This window comes from Grammomys surdaster, unplaced genomic scaffold, assembly GCF_004785775.1.
Source record: "Grammomys surdaster isolate TR1022 unplaced genomic scaffold, NIH_TR_1.0 254, whole genome shotgun sequence".
In the NCBI taxonomy this organism is placed as follows: domain Eukaryota; kingdom Metazoa; phylum Chordata; class Mammalia; order Rodentia; family Muridae; genus Grammomys; species Grammomys surdaster.
Genome location: NW_021604695.1, coordinates 1765488 through 1776358, shown reverse-complemented (window position 1 = coordinate 1776358; position 10871 = coordinate 1765488).

Below are 10871 nucleotides of genomic sequence, written 5' to 3'. Positions count from 1 at the left end.
ATATATATATATATATATATATATATATATATATATATATATATATGAATGAGAGAGAGAGAAACAAGAAATGATATGATCTGGCCAAAGTTATGCTAGAAAAACAGGAGCAGACTCAAATATGTTCCAAATTCTATATTTTTTAGGGAGACACTAAGATCTCTAGTTGGTAAGATGGAATCAGCAAGGGCTTTCTTTAAAGCTGGATGTAGTGGTGTATGCCTTTAATTCCAGTACTTGGGAGACAGAGGTAGGCAGATCTCTGAGTTTGAAGCCAGTCTGATCTACAGAGTGAGTTCCAGGACAGAGAAACCCTGTGTCTGGTGGGGCAGGGGAGGCTTTCTGCAGCTGGGGAGGGGGTAATTCAGTTGGTAAAGCACTTACCTAGCACACTTGGCTAATTAATAGCAAATTCAAGGTCAGTCTGTGATACATAAGACCCTATCTCAAAAACAAACTGGGAATAAGCAAATGTTCAGCAGTAAAGAGCACTGGCTGTTCCTGTAGAACAGGAATGTTCTACATATGGGTAATGTTCTCCATACCTATATAGCTGCTGGGGATTTGATGCTGTGTTTGTTAGGGTTTTGTTGCTGTGAAGAGACACCATGACCACAGCAACGCTTATAAAGGAAAACATTTAACTGGGGCTGGTTTACAGCTCAGAGGTTTAGTCCGTTATCTATCATCATGATGAGAAACGTGGTAGCATGTAGGCATGTATGATGCATAGCTAGTTTACCGTGGATTGTTATTTAACTACATGCAAAAATATACTTCCTCCAACAAGGCCACACCTCCAATAATGCCACCCACTATGAGCCTCTGGGGACTATTTTTATTCAAACCACCACAGACACCCCCTTCTGACCTCTGTGAGCACTGCTTACATGTAGTGCACAAACACGCAGGCAAAACACCCACACACATAAAATATAAATATATACATCTTTAAAAAAACAGAACAAGACAGCAAAACAACTTTCTGGAGAAATGTTAAGCAATTTCACTGTACAGAAAAGGTAACGATCCCCTACCCAGTGACTGACTGGGAGACGCACCATCGCAGCCCATCTTAGAGACACCCATATAGACGAAGGGGAGGCAGGGACTACTTCCCCTGCCTGAAGTAGTGTGTACAAGGATGTTTCCTTTCATTTATTTTTAACGAAGGAAAAGTAGATGATTGCTTAAATACATACCAGGGAAAAAGAAATGAAGCAGTTTCTTTTTCAGAAGTCACTCAGTTTAACCATGAACTCAGTTCAAATACGGCCCCACTCACTAGTGAGGTGCATCATCCTTCACTTATCTGGCAGGGTTATGTCCTGAGAAATGCATCCCTGAGCAATTTTGTCATTGTGCAGACACCAAAGGGTGCTTATGCATACCTGTGACAGCCACTCAACACGGCCTCTTGATGGAATTGAGACTTGAGAGACACAAGATGGCAGAGGCTCCTGTCAGGGCAACATTTGTGATTTTCCTGTTTGTGTAAGACGGGGTCTCATGTAGCCCAGGTTGGCCTTAAAGACACCATGTAGCCTAGGAAACTCCCGATCTCCCTGTCTTCACCCACCAAGTACTGGAATTACAGGTCTGTGCCACAATGCCAGCCCACAGCACCCTGTTCTACAGTGACCCTTCTTTGTTTTTTAGGTAAGATTTTTTTAAGATTCACAATTTATTGTCATCACGTATTGTGTACTATCCACAACTGTATTGTTTGTAATGCGTATGATAGCAATCCAGTGGGTTTCCACCGGAAATAACAAGAACAGAACCATGCCCACACCGTAATAGGAAACTACAGCATCCCTGGGAAATAGAAATTTTCAGCTTTGCTATAATTTTAAAATATTTTAGATTTATTCATTTTATATATATGAATTTTTGCTCACATGTCTATCTGTGCACTATGTGATTGTCTGGTGCCCATGGAAGTTAGAAGAGTGTATCAGATCCCAGATCCTCTGCAAGAACAAATGCTCTTAACCACTGAGCTACCTCTCCACCCCCAACTATATGTATATCAAAATAGGACCTTACTATGTAGTTCTTTCACCTAGTTTCCTTCCTATTACTGTGATAAACACCATGAGCAAAAAGCAACTTGGGAAGGAATTATTTTATTTTATAGCTTACAGTCCATCGCTGAGGGAAATCAGGACAGGAAATCAAGGCAGGAACCTGGGGGCAGAAACTGAAGCAAAAACCATGTAGGAATGCTGTTGATTGGCTTGCTCTCCAGGGCTTGCTCAGCCTGCCTTTTTATACCACTCAGGACCACCTGCCTAGGGGGTGGCAGTGCCCACAGTGGACTGGGCCCTCCCATGGCAATCATTAATCAAGAAAATGCCCCACGAGCCAATCTGATGGAGGCATTTTCTCAGTTGAGGCTTCTCTTCCCAGATGACCTTAGCTTATGTTAAACTGACATGAAACTGACCAGTACATCTATGCCAGTCTAAAACTAGAAATCTCCCTGCCTTGGTCTTTCAAGTTCTGAAATGACCACAGTGATCTTCCTTCCTTTATAATCTTAAGGGAGTATTGTCATTTCCCTCAGGGCCAAAACATTGTTATGCAATGCACAGCTGTAAACTTCTCCAGGCCTCTCCTTCCTCTCCCCCCACCAACCCTATCTCTTTCTCCCTCCTCCACCATTTCTCTCCCTTCCTCTCCCCGTCTCACTCTCATAGTGAAGATTGAACATGCTAGGCAAGATGCAGCCCTCATCATCTTTAAGATGGGTAAAATGATAGTGACCAGTCGATAGGGTTGAAATGAGACCTGTGTGTGAAGCACATATGAAAGGGTCTCATAAGCATGGGAGTATATTTTCACAATTCACATACTAAGAAGTACTGGATGGCAATTAAAAGGTATCATTTTAAGGTGGGCAGTGGTGGGGAACACCTGTTATCCTAGCCCTCAGAAGGCAGATCTCTGAATTGAGGCCAGCTGGGACTATACAGGGACTCTTAGTCTCAACAAACAAGAAGAAGAACATGTACTAACTCAGTAGTGTGCGTGGTGGCACATGCCTCTAATCTCACCACCAGAGAGCTGGAAGCAGGAGGAAAGGGAGTTTAAGATCATCTTGGGCTATAGAATGAGTTCTCAAGATCAGCCTGGGCTTCATGAGCCACTCTCAAAAAATAAAACAGGCTTGGCAGGGGTGGCGCACGCCTTTAGTCTTAGCACTCAGGAGGTAGAGGCAGGCAAATCTCTGAGTTCGAGGCTATCCTGGTCTACAGAATGTAGTTCCAGGACAGCCAGGGCTACACAGAGAAACCCTGTCTTGAAAAACAACAAAAATCAATCAAATCAATCAAAAACCCAAATCCTAAAGATATCTAAGTCTTGGAGTTAAGTAGGAAAAACTAGCTGCCAAACACGACGACCTCCTTGGAAAGCACAGTAAGAGGACAACCACTTGTAGCACCAATGCATACAAACCAGATCCAGCAGGATGTGGGTTATAAGCAGGTTGCTTTGCAGCAAGGATTGGAAAAGAAGACCAAAAGAGGAATTTCACTTTTTTTCCACAGGCTCTGACACTTACTGGCTGCGTGATCCTGGACAGATTACATCACCTCATGGACATTTTTCCATCTGTGAGAGGAAGATTTCCTGGGAGTGATCCGAGAAATGGTGGCAAGGACTGAAGGAATTACAAGCATGGAGGGTACTGTGCCACCTGTCGGGCAGAGGCGGGATTGCATTTCTTTTTGCTCCATCTCGTGATCTTAGAAGGCGGTGGTGCCTCCTCTTCACGGTTCCTACAGGGCTTAATACTGAGGAGAAACTTTGAAAAGTAAAGAATTATTGGGGTTGGGGAGATGGCTCAAGAGGTGAAGTGCTTGGTGTATAAGCATGTGGACCTGGTCTGGCACTTACAACAAAGCGAGGCATGGTCATCAATAGTGTCAGCACAGGCGCATAGAAACGGGCACATCCCCAATTCATTTGCCAGCCAATCCCACTCCAGGTTCAGTGAGCAACTTTCTCCCAAAAAATTAGCTGAAGAATGACAGAGGATGACGCTGAACTTTGACCTCTGGCCTCCACACACATGCATGAGTGAGTGCACCCACATGCACAACACACACACACACACACCAAATCTTTTAAAATAATGTTATGGGTCTCTAAGTACTGGAATCGAGAACAGCACCCACATCCCAACGTTTGTAAAATGTCATTGGACTGCAGAATAAGTGTGGGGATATTCCTCATGGTAATTACGTTGAAGTTTTTTTGGGGCGGTAGTAAATGTCAAATTCTTTCCATTAACCATCTCTATCTTCTTTGTTCCTTTGCAGGGGCTGAGTCAGCCTGTTGGGTGACCCAGGCTCGCCCTAGGGGAGGGAGGAAGCCACACAACTAAGTCCTTTGAGCCTTACCCCTGGCCAGAGGGCATCAGCAATTGGAAAGTAGCCCGGCTTTATGGGCAAACAATGGTACCAGCCAGCTGCGGGTGAAGCAGGACTGAACAGCCTGGCCTGATCTGGCGGGTGTTCAGAAGGGTGCCCCTCATACCTGAAGGGTCCACTTCACTTGAGGACAACTTAAGTATCCAGTAATCAGAGATAGTTCTTAAAGCACTTTGGAAAGGGTGGGACTGTGGGGAGGGAATCCCTGAGCATTCTCTGTGAACAGCTCTATGCATGAAATCCCCCAGTCCCCTGGCTAGGGGACCTCAGAGTCCATGGGATTGAACTATTCTGGCATATGGATGAGAAAATGAAGGATCCCTAAGGGGCTGAAAGCTGTCTGAGGTCCCGTAGTAAATCAACCACAATGCTGGAGCTAACTAAAATCCAGGCTTCCTTGCATGTGGACAGCAAGTCCACACCGTGAAGCGGTGTTTGCATATCCTTTTATGAGCATGCTCAATTCCGTGTCTTCCACAAGTGTTCATTGAGCACATAAGATAGTGTCTGGTCACCTGACCACTGGAATCTGAAGCAGTATCTCAACATGCTTATCTCCAGGACAGAAGTAATCTACAGGTACTTGCCTGTCTGACTGTCAAGTCTGTAATGCAGTAATTGCTAGAGTTCAAAGCCTGCCTCTAGAGGCTGGAAAAAATAGCCCTATGGGTAAAGTGCTTGCTATACAAGCACAAGTTTCAGAGTTCAAATCTACAGAACCCATAAAATCCAGGTGTGGCAGTGAGCTTCGTCGTCCCAGTGTTGGAGTGAGAAGATACAGGTGACCCTGTGGGTGAGGGCTTTCTAGCTGGTCAATCTAGTCAAACCATCCAGCTCCAGTTTTAATGAGAGAACGTGTCTCAAAAAAACTCAGGTAAAGAAGCAATTAAGGAAGACACCCACTGTCAACCCATGGCTTTAATGTACATTTGTATGACCAGGCACATCCCCAGACATGTGTGCATTCAAATATCACACATACACGTACTCAAAGCCTACGGCTAACACTTTCTACGTTCGTGACCTTGGATAAATTAGTTTATTGCTGTGGTAGTGCCTCCAAGGTGGCCCCTCAGTAATCTTTACCTCAGGGTATCTATGCCCTTATGTAGACAATTTTCTCATTGGTTTCCTACCTCAGGATATCTATTCCCTACTGCATGCAGTTTCCTTCTTATGAATGCGACTAGCCTCTGTAACCACTGAAGGATTGCAGAAGTGAGAGCTCAACCTCAGATCAGAAGAGCCACTAGAAGTTCTACCCTGCTTTCTTGAGCCACTGGCTATGGGGAGAGTCAGCTCCCATGTCAGGCAGCCCAAGGGAAAGATCCACACAGTTAGGGGCTGAGTCAATTTTCTGCTGCTATAATATATATAAAGAAGGTTAATTGGCTCAAAGTCCTTGAGGTCAGGGAGTCTGGGCCTGAGCTCATCTCTGCTGAGAGCCTTCTTGCTGCATCATGACTCAGCAAGAGGCATGGTGGCCAAGACGCATGGATGAAAATGGGCAAGGGTAGCTGGGCAGTGGTGGCGCACGCCTTTAATCCCAGCACTTGGGAGGCAAAGGCAGGTGGATTTCTGAGTTCGAGGCCAGCCTGGTCTACAGAGTGAGTTCCAGGACAGCCAGGGCTACACAAAGAAACCCTGTCTCGAAAACACGAAAAAAGAAAGAAAGAAAGAAAGAAAGAAAGAAAGAAAGAAAGAAAGAAAAGGAAAGAAAGAAAGAAAGAGAAGGAAAGAAAGAAAGAAAATGGACAAAGGTGGGTTGGGGGTGAGAGGCCTGGTCTTGCTCTTGCTTCTGACGATCAACCCACTCTCACAATTTGGCTTTAGCTTTCCTGATGTAATTAACCTCTTGACAACCCCACCTCCCAACACTGAGAATAGCATGTAAACATCAGTATGAGTTCTAGAAGAGGCATCCAGGCCATGAACAAGTATGGAGACCCCTCCAACAGCCAACTGACTTACCAGCTGTGTGGATGAGCCTTCTTAGAGCTGGACCCTCACCCCCAGCCCCACTCAAGGTTTTAAATACCTGCATCTCTAGTTCTCATCTTCACTAGAGCCTCACGAGAGTTCTAGAATCACGGAAGACAGATAAGATAACCCCGTCTCATGGTTTTGAACTGTCAAGTTTGGGAGTGATTTCTTATGCAGAAATAATGAATGTAAACATTTTTCTTTACCTTTTTGAAATTTAAACTGTATTCATTTATTATCATGTATGTGTATAAAGTATGCCTGTGGGTTTAGGCACCTACATGCCATGATGCACACGTGGGGGTCAGAGGGCCAATTTCAAGAGTCAGTTTACTCCATGTACTAGGCAGGTTCTGGATGTTGAGCTTAGGTCAGCAGGCTTGAGAGACAAGTACCTTTGCCACTGAGCATTTCCTCAGCCTGTCCTTTATCTTAAAAATGCTTCATACAATTAGAATGCAGATCCAATAAGACGACAGATAGAAAAGAGTTGGCTCACACCAAACACTCCACAGACGGGGGCATTGTTGCCATATTATAGCATGCTGTTTAGTTATTTGAACTTTTGTTTACTTATTATTTATTTTTTTGGTTTTTCAAGACAGGGTTTGTCTGTGTTAGCCCTGGCTATCCTGGAACTCACTACATAGATCAAGCTGGTCTTGAACTCAGAGATCCACCTGCCTCTGCCTTCTGAGTGCTTGGATTAAAGGCATGCTATGCATGGCTGTGGAGGTCAGAGGACACTTCTCTCCTTCCACCTTAAGTTCCAGGGGTCAAGTTTAGGTTGTCAGACTTGCAGAGCAACCTCTTTCTCCTCATGAGCCATGTCACCAGCCCTCTGGTCTTCATTCATTGAGAGAAGAGCCTTAAGGAAGACCCGAAAGAGGAGCAGCGTCTGATCTCATTTTTCTTTTTTTCTTTTCTTTCTTTCTTTTTTTCTTTTTTTTTTTTTTTTGTTTTGGTTTTTCGAGACAGGGTTTCTCTGTGTAGCCCTGGCTGTCCTGGAACTCACTCTGTAGACCAGGCTGGCCTTGAACTCAGAAATTCGCCTGCCTCTGCCTCTGAAGTGCTGGGATTAAAGGCATGCGCCACTACCGCCCGGCATGTCTCATTTTTCTAACAAGTTCATTTCAGGTTCCAGTTTCTACCACCCCATCCTACCCTGGAACTCATCAGATCACTCTCGGCTCATCTGCTAGGAAGTCTATGTTCAAAAAATTCCCTCCATCTCAGCACTTTCCAGGGATGCTCCCTGACCCCTGGAAACTGCCCTGCAAAGGATTGTTTTGCTCCTTATATCTCTGGGAACCAGGTTTAAATTTTAACTGTGCTATGGACTTGACCTTTGAAACGTTTCTCAACCTCCTGAATACCATTTCTTCATCTGCCAAACAGGGAGAGTGACTTCTGCCTCCGGGCTGCTGGGGCATGAAAATAGAGCTAGGTATGAAAGAACACTTTGCAGAGTAGGGTACAGCAGAAGCCCCCTCCAAACTGTCAGGTACAGTCCCGCCCCAGTAGCTCCTCAACTCTCACCCCCTGCTCAGCTATTGAGGCCAGCTTTGAATTTTTCATCAGGGGGCATTCAATTTTTTTATTCAGGCTGTCAGCAGAACTTGCAAACGTTTTCCAGCACTATCCTTCTGCAGCTAAGCTGGGTTAAGAAGAGAAGAGGGGTGTTGTTGTTTATAGTCTCATTAAATAGCCCAGGCTAACCTTAAACTCAAGATCTATGATTTTCCTGCCTCAGATTTCAAAGTACTGAAATTACAGGTGAAAATAAAGAAATAAGTAATAACGTGTGTGTATATGGTGCTGAGAATCAAACTGAAGATTTCAGATGTGCCAGGCAAACACTCTACTATAGAGACTACACTTTTATCCCCCAAGTAATTATTATTTTTGACACGAGGGGTGTGTGCATGTGTGTGCATTGCACAGCATGAGTGTGGCAGGCAGACACCCTTAGGAACCTTTATCTTTTCGTTAGAGATGAAGTCTCTTATTGGCCTAAAAATTAACCACATAGCCCAGGTTAGCTGGGTTGCCAAGGGTCCAGGAATCTCCCATCTCACCAACCCCGGTTTTACAAGATATGCTACAATGCCTGACTCCTCCCTACCCTCACTCCCTTTAACAGGGTTAGAGATCTTAATTCAACTCTCACATTTGTAAGGCAAACACCCTACCAACTGAATCATCACTCTAGACTCCAAATAAATGATTTATAAATGGAAAAGGCAATAAAAAATTTTATTGAATATTATTGGTTCTTAAGTTTGGATGCATGTTGGAATAGCCTAAGGGGTTAATGTTGTTGCCTCCAAAGATTTGGATTTAATTGTCTGTGTAGGACGTGGCCTGGACATGTAAAACATTTTGAAGCCTTGTTCCCCTTAAAGTTAAAGGGATGTAGATTTAGTGGTCATCTAAAAACGAAAATGGGGGCAAACAAAACAATTCAAAGGGGAATCAAGCAGCCTTTGAAGGATTGAAAAATGAGACAAGACCATGATTTTTACAAACTACTAGACAGTTTTCAGGCCACAGAACAGGGTAAGGAAACCCAGGTAGAGTCCTGAAGACTCTGGGGAGAAGGAACTGAACCTGAGGAGAATCAGGAGGTCAGAGTGTATGGAAGAGAGAGCTCAGGGAGATTGCTGCATGGACAATTCTACTCAAGTGTCCAGCTGCACACTCAATAGCATGTGCATACAAAGAAGCTATTTGAACATAAGGGGATAAATACCTCAAAAAGCTAGAGATAGCAATGTTTGGGGCTCACTCAGGCCCAGGGATACCATCTAGTCCATCCAGCATGACTAAGAAGCAAGACATTTGGTAGATGACAGGAGGGTATTGCCTTCGTACTGGAGGAAAATTAGCCCAAAACTATGAAGTGCCTTGATCATACTTAATATTAAAAGCAAGACTCTAAAAGATTTAACTATTACCATATAACTGAATTGCATCCCAGAAGAAGCTAATACCTGAAGGATTACAAAATGATCTAGCAGTTAACTAGAGGAACTCCCAATGGCCAGTATCCAGTTAAAAAAAAACAAAAACAAAAACAAGGGCCAGGCAAAATGGCTCAGTGTGGTAAAAACTCTCAGTAATGACTTGGGCTTCCCTGGAGCCCACATGGGGAAGAGAGAGAAGTAACTCCTGCAAGTTGCCCTCTGACCTCTACCTGTGTGCTGTGGTTATTGTAGCAAGTACACACACAAACTAATACCTAGCATTTACCAGATGACTACATTGTTAAAATATGGTTTTATTGTTTTGTTTTATTCCCCTCCCCCAACAGATTTCTCTATGTAACCTTGCCTATCCTGGAACTTGCTCTGTAGACCAGGCCGGCTTTGAACTCACAAAAATCCATCTGCCCCTGCTTCCCGAATGCTGGGATTATAAGCAGGTACCACCACCACATGGATTAAAATATGGTTTTTCTTAAATGATGTTTTGTTTTGAGACAGGGGCTCATGTAGCCCAAGCTGGCCACAAACTCACTCTATTTCCAAGAATGATCTTGAATCTCCAGCCCCAAGCTGAGAAATGCTAAGGTAATTGGATGGGCCACCATGTCTGATTTATGTGGTACCAGGGAGTCAAAAGAAGGTTTTGCACATTCTAGGCAAATGCACTATTTACTAAACGGCATCCTTTGTACTGAAAATGTAACTTTATCTAAAGGATTTCCTAAGGTCAAAACTTGCACAACGCCAGGCGGTGGTGGCGCACGCCTTTAATCCCAGCACTTGGGAGGCAGAGAAAGGCAGATTTCTGAGTTCGAGGCCAGCCTGGTCTACAGAGTGAGCTCCAGGACAGCCGGGGCTACACAGAGAAACCCTGTCTCGAAACACCGCCCCCCCCCCAAAAAAAACCCCAAAAAACAAAAAAACTTGCACAATGATGTAAAATTTGAACAAATTCTTTGTGTCTAAAGAAACAAGGCTTTCTCAAAAGTATGTCCTTGTTTTAGTGATATTTACAAAGTGCTATTAGCTTAGGGACAAGATTTTATGATTTAGTAAGCCAGTTGCTTATTCCCTGATAATTTCATTCAAGTATCTGTTTATGCTATGGTCTTTTAAACAACCTTTTTTTAACAAACAACTGACTTTAAGCAGTTTTATTTATTTTATGTGTATGGGTGTTTTGTGTGATGTATATCTGGGTATCACATGTGTGCCTAGTGGCTGAAGAGGCCAGAAGAGAGCCGTGTGGGTGCTGGGAATTGAACCTGGATCACCTGGGACAACAGCCAGTGCTCTTGAACACTGAGTCATATCTCCAGCCTTTGTTTTGTTCTTTATTACATTTAGTGTGTGTAGCTGGTAGCTGGTATGCACACATACCACAGGTGCGCACACACACACACACACACACACACAGAGAGAGAGAGAGAGAGAGAGAGAGAGAGAGAGAGAGAGAGAGAGA